This window comes from Nanorana parkeri, unplaced genomic scaffold, assembly GCF_000935625.1.
Source record: "Nanorana parkeri isolate BGI_ZX_2015 unplaced genomic scaffold, ASM93562v1 scaffold1632, whole genome shotgun sequence".
Classification (NCBI taxonomy): domain Eukaryota; kingdom Metazoa; phylum Chordata; class Amphibia; order Anura; family Dicroglossidae; genus Nanorana; species Nanorana parkeri.
Window position 1 is genome coordinate 177,269 of NW_017307900.1, and position 17,643 is coordinate 194,911.

Consider the following 17,643-nt stretch of genomic DNA (forward strand, 5'->3'; position numbering starts at 1 on the left):
TGCTATTGGCTATTGCAAAGTGAAATAGCCAATAGGAATCTAGCTATGCATTCTAATGCAGAATACAAAAAAAATCAGAAAAAAAACCTGCAGATAGCAAAGAAGCTATTGCTTCCTGTGCTATCTGCCATCATTTCAGGGGGGTGCTCTCTCCCAGCCCCCCCACTAACCCCCCCTCTGTGGATGGGGTGGGGAGAGGGCACCTCCCTGAAATGAGAGGGACACCTCCCTGAAATTGCTTCTTTCAGGTTGGTATCCCTGTGAACGTGACACAGGTACATGACCTGAACAGAGGTGTCACCAGCTCCCTATACTGTGTCAAAGGTCTGTGCATGGCAGGAGTGGCTGAATGGAATCACACATTCTTCTAACCGCCTTCAACTATGTATTAAGGTGTTCTTCATTAAATGGTGTCTATTGTATGCTGAAATTCTGACGACTGCAACTGTCAGAATACTAAAAAAAAAAAACGAAAAAAAACCTGCAGATAACAAAGAAGCTATCGCTTCCTGTGCTATCTGCCATCATTTCAGGGGGGTGCTCTCTCCCAGCCCCCCCACTAACCCCCCCTCTGTGGATGGGGTGGGGAGAGGGCACCTCCCTGAAATGAGAGGGACACCTCCCTGAAATTGCTTCTTTCAGGTTGGTATAAATCTATATATTCATTCAGTTTGTATTGGGTCCATTGTTTTTCCATGTTCATCTATCCATTCATTCAGTTTGTTTCGGGTTCATTGTTTTTCCATGTTCATCTATCCATTCATTCAGTTTGTATCGGGTTCATTGTTTTTCCATGTTCATCTATCCATTCATTCAGTTTGTATCGGGTTCATTGTTTTTCCATGTGCATCAGCCCATTCATTCAGTTTGTATCAGGTTCATTGTTTTTCCATGTCCATCAGCCCATTCATTCATCCTCTATCAGGTCCATTGTTTTTCCATGTCCATCTGTCCATTCATTCAGTTTGTATCGGGTTCATTGTTTTTCCAAGTTGTCAGACACTCCTGATTGTTTTCTAGAGACTGAAAGTGTGTTTGGGATAAGCCCTGAGTTTTTTTTCCCCAGATATTTTACCTCAATAGCTTATTGATTCTGTGTTTGTTTTTCTTTCCTACGAATTGTGAATTTCCCATATAACAATAGTGTTTAGGAGGTTGCCAGGCAAGCATTAGTGAAAAAGGTTAATGTTTGGTGTTGTTTTATGGTGATGGATTTCTTTCTCTTTGATGTCTTTCCTGTTTTACTGATGGGTGCTGGGCTGTAGGTGTCTCACATTCCAACCTCCACCTCGCACTGACCCCACCCAGCATTTTGTTTTACCTCTGCATGCACCATAAACACATATACAGCCAAGTCTATACAAACCATCGAAATCTAGCATAACATGGTGTAGGTATCGGCATGTAAGAGATATATTTACATTTTAGTCTTATACAGAAAGGCACATTTGAATATATTTGCAAACAGAGTAGCTCTAAAAACACAATTACAAAAATCTCATATGAGCTTTAACATGTTAACGTAGTTCAAAAGTGTTTGATCTTTTTCAATTTGCGGCTTTCATGGAAAAAATGCATTGCGACCCTGTCATAAAGCTCTTTCTTGTTTTAACACTTCCAGTTATGTGGTGACAACTTTTTCTCAGTTGTGTTCCTGCGTTTGTCACGCTAAAGATGCCCATACACCTTATCAATACTGGGCGATTCTCGTTTGAGATTGCTTTTTCGTCTGATATTCGTAAGGTTGATGGGCAGTGTACAAAAGCAAATACTGTACAATCGTACAACGCTTGTCTTTCCAGCATGCTAGAAAACTTCGGTCAAAAAGAGTGCGGTCGATTAACAAAATTCGTCCAGGTGATCTCTGCTAAAGACCGCTAATTGAACTGTGCGATGGTCGGGGCAGAATAGGGCCACCGTACGAAAATCGTACGCTGGTTCGATCATCGGACGTAAAAATGTTGTCCCATGTTTGCAAGGTGTATGGGCAGCTTAACACACGCATCCCTGGATGGTTTACCATTGTCAATATCACAAAACTGGTCCAGAAAAATGACATGGAGCCAACACTGAAGCAAAAGGATATAAAACAGGAAGTGAAAAAAAGAGGCTAGAAGAGATCAGCAACACTGAAATGCTAAAAAAAAAAGGATGAAAACAGTATTAAAAAGAAAAAGAAGGAAAACTAAGAAAAAGGGAAAAATAGAGGCTCCTAAGATACACTTTGCTCTAACAAACTAATTATCACCAAGTTAGTCCTTGTCCACACCAGATGCATTTGGGTGCGTTTAAACACATTCCGAAAGCATGCACAGTAAAATGATTGGTTTCTAATAATCCTCGTTCACACCACAGCAGCACGCATTTTTTGCATAACTGTGTGTAAACGCAAGGTGAATACATGCAAGTAAAGAAGCATAAAAAGCTTTTCTAATTGGCCTCCTTTAGATTTTTATAGTGAAGGAAAAATATAGGTTGGAAAAAAAATGCAATGCAATGCATTACAAACACATGTAAAGAGGCATTCAGAAACGTACACTGAATGCAGGGATGGTCCTCTAAATCCACTTTAAAATAACTGCAAAAAAACCAATAAAATGAGCCTGAATTTAGGTTTGTTGAAGAACTCCTGGGCATTTTTTTTTCTTAACCGTTGCAGTAGGGCTACCACACACAAAAAAGTGCTCATTTTTGGTAGGTGCTAAAAAAAAAAAGTTATACTCACCCGATCCGCCTATCGAGCTGCCTCGGTGGATTTTGAGCGATTTGGCCCAATAGGCTTTTATAGACTGCCAAAAGAATCTCTATGAAGCAAAATGTGCACTGTAGGTCAATGTTGCTCAAAGTGTGAATGGGGTCTAGATGAGAAGTTGAGATTTACATTTACATTCATCTCCCTGCACCTGAATATTCTCATCTTTTGAACATGAAAGTACTCTCGGCAGTTCTTTTATCATTTGTCCAGTTTAAACTGCCCAGACAGGTTTACCTTGAACAGTTGGCGTATCCAAAATCATGTTCTGGCCACAGCTACACAGTAGATTATCCTCTCACTTTCTTTATCTGAAGATTTCTACATAGAAGTTTCCGGTCCTTGCAACTCTTCATGGAGTCTTGATCCTCCTGCTGTTATGATTATAATGTAGTCCAAGTGAAGAATTCTTCATGGAGAATAAGACCCTATCGTAATAGATACTGGAGAAAGGCAAAGCTAGAAATGTAGCTGCACAGATTCCTTATAGAAGCACACATGCATCATCAGTCAGCATCTATTTAACAATAAAGTACCGGTAGCAGTTTTTGGTTGGATGTAACTTTAAAATAGATCTAAAACCAATCACTTGAATTTCACATAAGTTGAAGAAGAACTCCCAGCATTTTAAAAATAACCCTTGCAGTGGGGCTACCCCCCACTGCAAGGGTTAAATGCTTGTTATGGTCTAGAGGCTAAAATAACAAGGATATACTCATCTGAGCCATGGTCCGGCCTGGCTACAAGACTGGTGACCGCAGCCTGTTCTCCCCCAGTTTCGGGCAGTATAAGGACCCGCAATGTCATCACATCTATGGCAGTCCATTGACTTCCATTCGACGTGAGGACACTGAGGAACATCCCACAGCCAGAGCAGAGGGGGTGAGAGGTGAGCACTCCCCGATGCGGGATCGAGGATCAGGTAAGTGTATTTTTTTTATTCTGGCTGCTAGACCGAAATGAGCACTAAACCCTTGCAGTACAGGGGTAGCCCCACCACAAAGGTTAATTTTGTAAATGCCCAGAGTTCTTTAAACATGTTCATTTAATTTTAACAGTGATTAAAATGTTTCTTTTAAACTACATCTTTCAATAAAATAATATGTGAAGTTGTTTTTCAGGCCTTCCTGTTATGAGGTGACAACTGTCTCCCAACTGCACCTCTGAGTTGTTGCCATTGGGAGAGACTACAAGTGGCCGTACTGACATACTTTGCACAGGCATGGTCCACTGTTGTCACCATAAGGAAGCTAGTCTAGAGCAATCGACACTGGAGCAAGTGCACGTAGACAGGAAATGCCTCCAAAGGGACTGGAGGAGATCAGCAGAACTGAAATTTGAGAACCAGTTGAAAAAAAGGTTAATTTTTTTTTTTTTAAATGCTAATTTTTTTTTTCACTCTCAAGAGCAATGTACCACATTAAGTCACATAGATGGTGCTGAGAGATGATAGATAGTGAGTTAGGCCAAACTACAGAGATTGTACTAGCAGCAGTCTCAATGCAATTAACATGCATGCTTTCAGAGTAATGCCCTGAAGAACCTAGAGATTATGGATATTGTTCTGTGCTGTGGTCTCAGCAATGCAAGGCAAAACAGCTCCTCACTGCACAATGACCAGATTTCTTGTTACCTCCATGTAATCCGTGCAGTCATTACTCATTTCAGAGGTATTTCAGTAATGTGCTCTCTTTTTCTCTTGTCGTGTTAAAGATAACAATATTTTTTATTTTTATAATCAGAGTTTTATAGTTAACAAAACCTTTTGCTCACAGTGCTGAGAGATCATCACTGTGAGACCTTGGTGTAAAGACTGTATGGATTCAGAATAGTAATCCTTTAAATTTACCAAAGGTAAGTATCCTGTTTTATTGAGTTAGCATTAGTTTAAGGTTAGGAGGTGGATTGGGAAAACATAAACATGTCATGGGAGAAACATGAAGGCTTCTATTGCTGTTTGCCCATGCTGTTACCTGGGGACGCTGAACTGCCATTAAACAATGAGAACTGGGTGGAGCTTTTTTTTTTAAATAAACCTTTATTTATTTTGTTAGATTTATCATTTATTTACATTTTTAAACATTGATTTTCTACTTTTTTTTCACTGATTTTCTATTCCGCTTGGTACCATGGAGGTACCGAGCAGAATAGCCGAGCTGAATGCCGTTCACTGCCGTTCGGCCCCAGATGTTGGATCGGCTGAGTAGAACTCCTTCTGCACTTTGGCTCAGCCGAACATGCTGAGCATGTTCGGCTGAACCGAAGCCAGCTGAAGTAAGCAGATGTACGTCTGATTTCAGCCGATGTACGGCTGAAATCAGCCGTATAAGCCTTCGGCAGCTTTGTGAATAACCCTCTTAGTTTACTAATTTGTATTGAGAATGAAGTCTCTAACGCGGGAGTGAGCTTGGAGTAGTGGCTACTTTACAACACACACAGGGACCATGGGGAACAAAAGCAGCCACCCTCCAGAAGGAAGGACAGTGTCAGCAACAATTTAGAGATGATTTGAGGATCTACAGCTGAGTGATACACAAATAAGCTATGTTAATATGTTACTAGTTAAGGTACTTGAATGCATTTTAAGGTTTATCTCCTGAGTTTGGTGTCACTTTAAGTTCAGCTGCCCACAGTAACCTATCAGAATCCATTGTTTACTAGTCTGATTTGGACAATTCTGATTGTTTGCTAGGAGTTACTGCACTTGGCCAGTCCAGCAGAAGGATGATTTTGGCCTTGGGATGTGAAGACTTTGACCTTGGGTATATATCTGAGCTGTGGGTGTGTGGTTTACTTTAGGTCAGAGAGACTAGGCAGTTAGAAAAAGTGCACATTCTGTAAAAAGTGCACTTTTCGTTTAACAAAAGATATCTCTAACGCTAGGTCTGCTTTAAGATCTGTGACTGTAGAATGAGTTAGAGTTGTATTTGTACCTTGGATTCTGCCAGAAAGTCTTATTACATAAAGCGGAACAAAGGCTAAAATGACTAATGTTGCAGATTATTTATATATGAAGAGTGTAGCAGTTCATATGTTTGTAATACAATTAGAACATTTCTTCAGCTAGTCTACATTCCAAAACTGAATCAGTTTCTTCATATGACAACTAAACAAAGACAGCAAATTTCATAATCTTTGTCTCTCTCTTCTTTCTGCCCTATTGAGATGGTTAACAATGATTATTTATAAGGTTATTTTGTCAGTACAACAGTGTCAAAGGAGTAGTAGAATCTCATACTCAACACAAAATGTTTTAGGTAAATATTCTAGTAGTGTCAATTGTCCCCCAGTGGAAAAACAGGAAGTTCTGGAAACTCATGCCAAGAAGGTGGAGATCAAAAACCACAGTAACGATCTGGAACATGGTCCTATCTATTAATTTGTAGTTCCACTTAAGAATAATCGTGGCAGATTTTGTAGGCATAATGGGGCACAAGAAGCCCTCCTTCTTCACTTGACTAGCTTGCCACTGAGACCAATTGATTTTTAGGTCTTTTGGTAAATGGATGTAGGACACACACTCTAAACTTAAAGTCAAAGGGAGGATTTAGTATGAGTTGGGTTTATGCTGTCACAAATACACTTGTCCTACTCCTCACCAGCTGAATTCTATTTTACAAGAATCCTGGACTGATGCAAAGTGTGCCAAGAAAGAACATCTAAATCCTTTACAAGAAAACATAGGACATTATGGTGGAAACCCCCTTCAATTTATCTTACTTTTAGGAACATTTACAAATATTTTCTAGATTACTCACTGCAGTGTGTAACATTTTATCTGTACTTTAAAAATATCTAAATCCAAGAACAAAAATTTAACAGATTGCAGCTTAGATGTGTCTCCTCTGTTGACCCTATTTTTGGTCTGATGTACAGGCATTAACCAAAAGTGTTATTCTGCTCTAAAACCTGCATCTTATCTCTTAATTATCTTGTTTGCTGTTTCAAAAAAGCCACTATAAATTAAAAGTAACAGTGAAAAAAAATCAATTCTGGATTTAACCACTGTTTTTTGGTGTATAAGTTCTTAATGGTCTGCATAACTGGGGGTATGACAGGAGTGTGTCCATCGCCTACATACACTATATTGCCAAAAGTATTGGGATGCCTGCCATTACACGCACATGAACTTTAATGGCATCCCAGTCTTAGTCCATAGGGTTCAATATTGAGTTGGCCCACCCTTTGCAGCTATAACAGCTTCAACTCTTCTGGGAAGGCTGTCCACAAGGTTTAGGAGTGTGTCTATGGCAATGCTTGACCATTCTTCCAGAAGCACATTTGTGAGGTCAGGTACTGATGTTGGACGAGAAGGCCTGGCTCTCAGTCTCCACTCTAATTCACCCCAAAGGTGTTCTATCGGGTTTAGGTTAGGACTCTGTGCAGGCCAGTCAAGTTCCTCCACCCCAAACTCGCTCATCCATGACTTTATGGACCTTGTTTTGTGCACTGGTGTGCAGTCATGTTGAAACAGGAAGGGGCCATCCCCAAACTGTTCCCACAAAGTTGGGAGCATGAAATTGTCCAAAATGTCTTGGTATGCTGATGCCTTAAGAGTTCCCTTCACTGGAACTAAGGGGCCAAGCCCAACCCCTGAAAAACAACCCCACACCATAATCCCCCCTCCACCAAACTTTACACTTGGCACAATGCAGTCAGGCAAGTACCGTTCTCCTGGCAACCGCCAAACCCAGACACGTCCATCGGATTGCCAGACAGAGAAATGTGATTCATCACTCCAGAGAAAACATCTCCACTTCTCTAGAGTCCAGTGGCGGTGTGCTTTACACCACTGCATCCGACGCTTTGCATTGCACTTGGTGATGTAAGGCTTGGATGCAGCTGCTCGGCTATAGAAACCCATTCCATGAAGCTCTCCACACACTGTTGTTGTGCCAATCTGAAGGCCACACGATGTTTGGAGGTCTGTAGCTATTGACTCTGCAGACAGTTGGGGACTTCTGCGCACTGTGCGCTTCAGCATGCACTGACCGCGCTCTGTCATTTTACATGGCCTGCATGAGTTGCTGTTGTTCCTAGTTGCTTCCACTTTGTTATAATACCACTAACAGGTGACCATGGAATATTTAGTAGTAAAGCCTACATTTTACCCCGCGTTACCAAAACATACTGGTGTAAACAGTCTTCAGGATGAGTGAGATGCACTCCACCCAATAGTTAGAGCCGAGGTGTGACACTGAAGCTGTCATGCATCGGCTCAATAGACCAAGAACTGAGTGATCACATACCCCTGATCACTGTTCCCAATCTTCTCCCTGCAGAGAGCAGTGACTGTCAGTCACTACCCCCGCACGGATTCCCCCTCCCCTCTCCATTCCTCCAGCACTCATTGGAGGGACAGACAGGGAGGAAGGCAGGCACAGCTGGCTCTAGTTCTAGAGAGGCAGAGCCAGCGGTCAATCAGTCAGCGGGGTGGAGTCTAACAATATTGTCGGGATCTGTCATGGCTGCAGCGCTGTTGGCATCGCCCGCTATATGCCGTAAAATAATTACGGCCAAAAAAGATTTAGCCATAGTTCTCTTTTTGCATGTGGAAATGTGAAGGTTTGTAACCAGATACTGAGATCTATTATTAAGGCTGCATTTACACCAGCCACTGCGCTACAACATACAGCTGCTGGTGTGCTTTATCTGTCACAGTGCCAATAAGCCAATCTCAACACATCCCAATGTTTAACTCTTTTTTGTTAGAACTTTATTGAAATGTCATGAGTGACATTTAATTAAGTTCTATGGGGACAGCAAGGTACAATGCAGTTGTACCACGTCACGTCCCGCTGCGCTTTTTCAGCACACCCCACTGTAACACACTGCAACACAATGTGAGCTGCTCCCATCCATGTCAAGGAAAAATGCCTTGTCTTGCTTTGGGGGCTGTGCTGGAAAAAAGGCCAGCACAAGCCCCAGTGCAAATCAGCCCTAAAATACACAGGTTATTGTGATCAAAGTATTGCTGTATAACAGGTGCTGTTTGTTTTGCCTTCTTTTAATATTTTGTTTAAGTGAATGGTGTGGTAGACTCTATTCATGAATGATTGCAAATTATCTACGCCATTACTGACAAACTACAGGTTAAAAATAAGCTAGGTTTAGAAATAAACGTTAACCCTGCCAAAGAATCGTTACTACCGTAGGCTAATCCTTTATATACTGTAGATAAAACTCTATTCTCTTTGAAATACAGCATCTGTTTTTGCATTGTTAAAGCCTATTATAAATTTAAAGGCAATGAGTCAATAAGAGAGTCCTTGGACAAGCAGCAGTTCACTAATTTAATAAATTAACAGTTTTTTTCCATGTCTTCCAGGGTCCAGAAAGATTAAAATGGAACTCCTGCCAAAACTTCATACCCATCCAGAAAGCAGTGTTGAGTGGTTATGGAACATTTTTCCATCTTGTGTTGTAGAGGTTTACATAAAAGAGAAAAATTTACACTGCAGCTGTCACACGTCGGCTCTGCAAATTGAGAGCTGAATGATCAAACCGCTGATCCCTCAGCTCACGGCTTCTCCCTGCAGACAGCGGAGACTGTCAGTCACTATACCCCGTCCTCTCTCTGTTCCTCCAGTGCTCATTGGAGAACAGACAGAGGGGGTGGCTAGAGCTGTCTTTGGCTCTAGAGAGGCAGAGCCAGCTATCAATCAGGCAGTGGGGTGGATCCCGACAATATTGTCGGGATTTTTCCCGGCTGCAGTGCGGCTCTGCACTGTCAGTAAATAGCAGGCAATAGCCCGCAAGATGCTGTCTATGGGTCACAGAGAGGTACATTAGTAAATATTCACCAACTAAAGCCAAAAAAAGGGTTGGCTTTAGTTCTCTTCATAATAATACTTTATAATAACACTAGTAAAGCCTCATTTACATGACTGGACTATAAGAGAAAACATTTTCTAGCTTTAGGAACACTTACCAAACATCTACCCTTGTCTTAGTCATGACTTAGTAAGTTCACACTAGCCCATACGCTAAAACAATGTGTTTTAGCGGACGGGCTAGTGTGTTGTGAGAGCTCCTATAGTGTGCATTGTATTGCACACTGCTGGAGCTGTCACTGTTTACATTTTTATTTATTTAAAATGTATGTGTCGTGTACACGGTGCACACTCCATTCAGGTCCCCCCACGGCAGCGCTGCTGCGTGGTGATCGGTGGTGGGACCCTGTGCGCTGCGATAAAATGCAGCAGGTTTGTATTTTATTTTAAGAAAAGTTAGAGAAATTAACCCACTTACGGGTGTGCAAAGCCCGAAGGGGGGCTTTATAGGAACACTTCTCTCTTTTATACATCTTTCGATGTATAAAAATACTTATTTTTTGTATGACAATAGCATAGAACAGTATTAAAAGACGCAATTGAAGAGTTGGTTGGATGATTGACCACAAAAACAGATAGTATCACAATAGTACGCTTGTGTAGTTGAGTAGACATATATTATCTTCTAATTACACCATAATTTCTTCTAATTACCCCAACATGTTTCGCCTTTATGGGGCTTTTTCAGGGGGATATAGGTCCTATCCGCAGGCTTGTATGGGCATCACCATAAATCGACCAATCAAAAAGGATGAAGAAAGGAAACCAACCACATCTCTCAGTCAACATGCACCATTACATGGGAGGGTCATGTCGAGAGGCAAAAATGCAGCCTAGGCAGAACGAGGGACAAAAACAAGGTTTGTGGACACACAACTTGTTGTCCTTGAAATGTATGTCTCCCAAGTCTCCCGGGGGGAGACTTGGTAGACTCATCCTTCCCACTCATCCTCCTGGCTGTCTCTCCTCACTCATCCTCCTGCCTGTCTCTCCTCGCTCTCTCTTCTGGCTGTCTCTCCTCGCTTATTCTCCTGGTGGTCTTTCCTCGCTTATCCTCCTGGCTGTCTCTCCTTGCTCTCCCCCCTAGCTCTCCCCGCTCCCTCCCCTGGCTGTCTGTCTTTGATCTCTTCTATATATTCTCAAAACAAAATTGCCATGGGGCACTAAAGTGTTCAGGTTTTGCTTGAAGAAAAGGTGGCAACCCTATCACCGGAGGCTCGCCGTTCGCTTCTCCTGCCTTCTGCAAATCCTTCACCCTTTAGTAAATAGACCTGTTAGACATCGGTGCCGGGATAGGTCAGGGGTCAGCTGCTGTGAGGTGATCTTCAGATTGCCCAGGCTTGTAGGAAATACAGGAATAACTTGTAGACTACATTAGGAATGGCCTGGAGACATGTGGGCATGCATAACACAAACCCACCTTTGTTGTATAAACTGAATCCTATTATCCTATTATAAAAGTAGTAATGCCTGGTCAGAACTGACCAACATATTTCAAATTGTTGTAAACAGTGAACTGGCTTTTGAAATTTTAATGCATGTAGTTGTACTTGTTTATAACTATAGATGTGACTTATATGCGTGACATGCTTTAAGAGCAGTGATTTAATGCTTCTTTCTGTGTGGATTGTGCAGGCAGGGCCGGCCTTTGGGGTGTTCGAGCTGTTCGACACAGCTCGTCCTCCGTGTGGCTACAGCCTGCGGCTTCTCTCCTCCTCACCGCTCGGCCATCCGACATGACAGCACTCCCTCCTCCAACCCCCCCTGCTTCAGCGCTGTCCTCGGATCCCAAGGAGAAACTGTGCACTGAAGCCTGGGCGGGGGGTCGCAGGTGAGGAGGAGAGAAGCCACTGCAGCTTTCAGGATGGCGGAGTGGTGAGGAGCTTGGAGCCGATGTCATCTTCTCAGTTTCAGGATGACAGCGGCTCTGTGCAACTCCCTCCTCCAACCCCCCCCTGCTTCAGCGCTGTCCTCGGATCCCGAGGAGAAACTGTGCACTGAAGCCTGGGCGGGGGGTCGCAGGTGAGGAGGAGAGAAGCCACTGCAGCTTTCAGGATGGCGGAGTGGTGAGGAGCTTGGAGCCGATGTCATCTTCTCAGTTTCAGGATGACAGCGGCTCTGTGCGTGGCCGAGCAGAGGATCGGTAAATATCATTAATATTACCGATCCTCTGTGCAGAGCAAACACTGGAGTGATCATCTGATCCTGCCAGTGTGTTACTGGAAGGATTACCAGTGAGCATAAAGACAAGAAGCCTGAAGAAAGATAACTAATGCTGCCATCACATCTAAGGACTGGTAAGCTGCATTATGTAACATTTTGTCCTTGGGTTAAGATATGCTTGAATGAGAGGGAAAGTTGTTTTGTGATCAAGTCAGTGCTATCTCGCTGGATTAAGTACTGGTGAGGCACCTGAAAATCGATGCAAATGATGGCTTTGCTTTAAAAGCCACGTTTGTCTCCCAAACCTCCCTGGGTGTACTATGTGTACTATAGTACTATGTGTCCCCAGTTATGAATGAACAGGATGTGATTTACATCACTTCCTGTTCATTCATGAGTTTCTCAATGGGGAGAGGCACTCTGTGCAGAGGCTCCTCCGCAATTCAGAAACTGCGTGATAGTAAATATTTTCTGAATGAATGGGAAGCCTCTGTGCTTTCCATTCATTTAGAACAGAGGCTGCAGAAAAAGGGATTGAGGACTCTGTGTTTCTTGCCTCTGGCGCAAAAGGAGCTGGCTACGGCTATGTTCCCGCGGTGCTTGTGCGGCTGCCGGCTAAATGTGTTAGACGCCGCAGATGGAAAGGGGCAGGACGCCTCTCCCCATGTGCAACGTCGGCCACACGAGCACCATGGGAGGACAAGACCGTAGGAATGCCCCCCGCCCACAGTGCGATTGGCCGCACCCGGAACGCAGGCACATTAGTGCCTGCATTCCGGTCCAGTGCGGTCTGCAAAAATAGTGCTCGCAGCATTTTTGCGGATCACACTGGACTGGAACGCAGGCACTAATGTGTCTGAGTTCCGGGTGCAGGCGATCGCACTGTGGGCGAGTGGCCTGCCTGCGGTGCCATTGACTTCAATGAACCGCCACGCCCCCCCCCGCCCCTGAATGCAGGTGTTTTTTTGTTGGTAGATCTCATTGAGCTCGTCCTTTGAAAAGTAGATCTCCAGACAAAAAATTGTAGGCACTCCTGGTCTAGACTGACTCTTCTTACAAGAAACGTGTTGACAACTTCAGTTGTCTATATCTGTGGATCCTCTGAGCAATGTGACATACCACTGAAGCTAAACTTGCTTTTACATTTAGTATCATATGTTCAGATTTCATTGCAAAGTTTGTGATAAACCTGCCTACTGATGCCCATCAAACATGCAGGCACCAACTTACCAACCTCCGGCATCTATGCTGGTCATGGCATCCTTTAACATCAACGGTCATATTTAGAGACTGTGTTTATTGTCGGCATCTCGAGGGACCATGCAGTTATTTCACTGTATCAACTGTAACCCCCGTAGTACATTCATTGGAAATTGTTAAGGTGTACTTGGAAAATAGTTGTGCCTGCTATTACACATAGCTACTTCTAAAAGTAAACCATATGGAAATAATCATATTTATCCATAGAGATATGTATCCATAGAGATACATATGAGATTTCCTGGTATTATACAGGGGGTGATAGAACAGAAATATCTAGAACTTGGGTCCATTTAGACCAGACAGATAGATACTGTAGATAGTGAAGGAGGTGCAAATCTGTCTCTTGAGGATGGTGTATGAATTGACTTTCATATAAAATCAGATGAATATCACTCCCACTTTTACCTGTTTATCCTTGGGAGTGACAGCTTTGAATTGACTATGTCTGATATATAGGAGCACAGTGCACTGCGAGGGAATCGGCTTTCAGAGTAAATTACACACAGTATCATCCTAGGTGCACTCCAAGCATAATATTATAAATAGGGAGTATGCAACAGCAGGACACACAATTTGGTGGGGCGCCGTGGTATAAAAACATTGGTCAACTAATAAATACCTTTGTACCTTATTTAATTTGCTTCCCTAAGTTCACTAAGATATATACACTGAGTGGCCAGATTATTATGACCACCCCATCAGTACTTCGTTGGGCCACAAGATGATTCCACGAGATGACTTAGTTGGGCCGCCTCGTGACTCCACGAGATGTTGAAAGGTGATGCGAGGAATCTGACACTGCACTGTTGCCCTTCTGTTGTCTTGTACCAGTCTTGCCACTCTCTGTTCTGCCCTAACATTGACTAGTCGCTGGCAGCCACAATTCGCACGTTCAGACCCAGATTTTCGGCTGACGGTCCAGTCTTTAAACACTTTAACAATGAGCCCCTCTTGAACATTTAACCAATTCTGCTGTTTTGCTGATACTCGCTCCATGGCTTGAGCGCCAACAATCATCCCACGTTCAAAGGCTGTTAAATTGCGTTGTTTACCCATATCTTCAGAAAAAAATAACTTCTACTGTCATGGTAAACAACCTGCTTCCCTATTTATAATGGTCTGGCCCTCTAGCAACTTCAGCGCCAAATTATAGCTAATGATAGCTAATTATGGCCAACAAACGTCAGGTGATCATAATAATCTGGCCACTCTGTGTGTGTATGTGTGTGTGTGTATGAGTGTGTGTGTGTGTGCGTGTGTGTGTGTGTGTATTCAATTTTTTTCACACTTTACATTTTATATGAGTTTTGAAAGCATGTCAGGTAAAAAATACCTGTGGAATGCAAAAATACAGGTGGGGTAAGATGAGACCTGACAAAGTGAATTAAAGCCTAAAGGAATTTAGAGAGCTATAATAATGGGGTCTAAGTGTGTAGAGTCTCACTATAGAATTTGACACCTATTGTGTTTTGCTAGGCTAGCTGCAGAAAATAGGACTGAAACAACCTATTTATGGTGTTGTCTTCATTAGAGCAATCTTGCTAAGTAGTAAATCAGTAATTGTTGAAATAGTTAACAAATGAAGACTATTCTAGGTTTATAAATAAAGACTTCAGCTTAAGTGTTCTACTCCAGGCAAATGTAAAAACTACCATTACAGTTATGTATCTTTTAAATATCAGAAAATTAATTTTTACATATACCTAGTACAAGTACCTGAATAGGACCTTATGTTAGTCTCCCTTAATTATCGGCTTTCCTAAATTGTGAATAACAAAATATTGCACATTCAGTGGCTTATAACGGATGGAGGAAATTATTTTCTTTAGAAGTATGTCTGTGTATGTGTTTGTTTATACAACTCCATGCTGGCTTTCTTTTTACTAGAAATAATAGGTAAAATAATTTGAATGTTGCACTATTTCTATAACACTGTCCTTACTTGGGGAGGGTGGCTACTTTTGTTTCCCATGGTTCCTATGTGTGTTGTAAAGTAGCCACCACTGCAAGCTCCCTCCCATGGTGGACTACAATCTCATGTTTAGTTTATTAATTTGTATTGAGATTGAAGTCCATCTTGAGCGCATGCTTGGAGCAGCTAATTTACAACACACACAGGGACCATAGGTAGTAGTCACCCTCCAAAAGGAAGGATAGTTTCAGCATGAATTCAGAGATGATTTGAGGCTGGGTGATGCATATATAAGATACATTTTTGTTAATAGTTAAGGAACGTGAATGCATTTTGAAGATGCAACTCCTGAGTTTAGTGTCACTTTAAGTGTCCATTAAAGTTAGGACCTGGCGGATTGGCGGGTAGTTTTTCATTTGTAAATATGTACATCGTTCCACATTAGGGATACCAGGGTAAAATTTGGGTAAACTGAATGAGCTAAATTCAGTCAGCTTTTATGTTTTTTGTCTCCATGGCAAGGGTAACAAATTAAGATGGAAATCTGATATGTTTCTTTTGTCAAAGATGTTTTGACCAGTGTCAGAGCACAATGAAAACAAGACAAGCAAAAGGTGCTAGTTAAAATATTTATTAAGAACAGTGTCCACAGGAGCAAGCAGAATCATAAACCGGAACAAGCCAGAGTCAGGAGTGGGTAGTCATCCAAGCCAGGTCAGGAACACAAAGATCAGCGTAGTCAGGAACAAGCCAGGAAATCAGCGTTGTCAGAAACAAGCCAGGAGCAGGAGCCAGAGGAGAATGTCAGCCAGGATCGGGTCATACACAGAATCAGGATACTAAGAGCAGCAGGAATGTACTAGCAGGAAGACCACACAAGGGCAAGGTCAGACTGGACTGAGGGGTTTATATATAGTGAGTGGGGTGACATCATCACTCAGAGACAGGAAACTCCCATCTGACTCTCTCAGATGATGCTCTCCTGTCTGGCCATAAGAGGGAGCCTGGGAGTAGTGAGCAACATTCCAAATTCTGCTCAGGCAAAGAAGGAAACACAGGTGAGTAAAATGGCAGCCAAGCCAGAATGCTGCAAACCAGTAAATTCAGGGTGGAACCCTGACAACCACAAAGCCCTACGTTTGCTTATAGCATTCATTATTGCTGAACTCAGCTTAAGTGTAGAGAAATAACCATCCTATGCGTGTCCTATCTCATACATTTTTTTCAATAAACAGTTTCATATATACAGAGGATTAACAGGCTTTGTTAAAATTGGTAGCGTTCCACTTTTAATGCAATATAAATGCTATCTATGCGTGAATATTTTTTGTTTAATAGCCTTTCTATGGCTGGGGAGGTAATACTTCTAGAGTCTTGATACACATCACCTGATTTGACCTGGGATTGGTAATCTTTGTGCCAATATTTCAAACATGTTTCTTTCATTGATCAAAGTCAAATATCTGGAAGTGTAGCCAAGAAGGCATAGCAACCAATGCTGGCATTACTCTTATCTATTAACGTATGATGCATAGAGATAGCAGTACAGCGGCAGCAGTAGAAAAAGACACTAGGGAAGTTGTAAAATCACTTTTGGGTTCTGCCTGCTCAGGGTGGTTGGACCTTTTCCAGCCTACAAATGGAGAAATATACCAAAATCTCTAAAAACGTACCGTAAGGTTTCCTGGATAATTATCTCATTATCTCAATTATATTATTCTCCTATCTCTCCTACAGCCGGAGTCATTGTTGGGGTATTCTGATGGCCACAGGCACCAGATGATTGACTGCAGTCACTGTTTGGCTAACAATTTTTGACAAAAATTGAATAAAAATTCTAATTTTGTGTAGCTGGATGGTGCTGGCAGGGTCACCCACGGATCAAATTTAGGCCGATTTAGCAGGCAAATATATTAAAAGACAGATTTCGCTCTCTGTATAACTAACTTTAGTGTGAGGTACTGTACATTATAGGGTATTCAAAGTGAACTTGACTGAAAAATTAAAGTATATATTCACACAATTTATTGTGTGGAGATTCTTAGCTCCTTAAGTAAATCAGCCCAATGATATAGTCCTGGGAAGAGTCCTGGGTCTCCAACCCGTGTCTATTCAGTTTTCTCTTCCATCTTGTGATGGAGGAAAGATCTAAAATTGCCAGACTCCATGTCGCTCTACGGGGAATCAGATGTAAATGCACATGTGTCCTTTTACTTCGATTACCCCTCATCTGGCATGATCAGTTTCTCTGTTCCATTAGTTTTTTTGGAATTGGCCAGAGTGGGGGATAACCATGTGTAAACGGATGCCTGTCTATTTACACCTGGCTGCCCATAGATTAGCATTGGGCATCCGATCGAGCCTGCCTGAAAAAATGACAGGCAGATCTGATCAGTGTGAAAGGGGCCTTAACTTGCAGCTAGTGTCCACTGGCTGGCAAAGTGTACACTCCATTCAGGTCTCCACACAGCAGCGCCTCCCATGCCACCCAGTGTGCTGTGGAAAAATGCAGCATGTCTGCAATTTCCAAGCCGCACATCACACTAGCATTGTGTTGTGAATGGGGCACACATGGGGCCAGTGCAGAAAAATGGCAATCACTGCCCTAAACATTTTCATTTTGCTATTATTATGGGGGTATTGGGGGGCATTTATTCACAGGTGACATCAGAGCTGAAAGAACGTTTAGTTAAAACTAGGGATGCACCGATATATCGGCC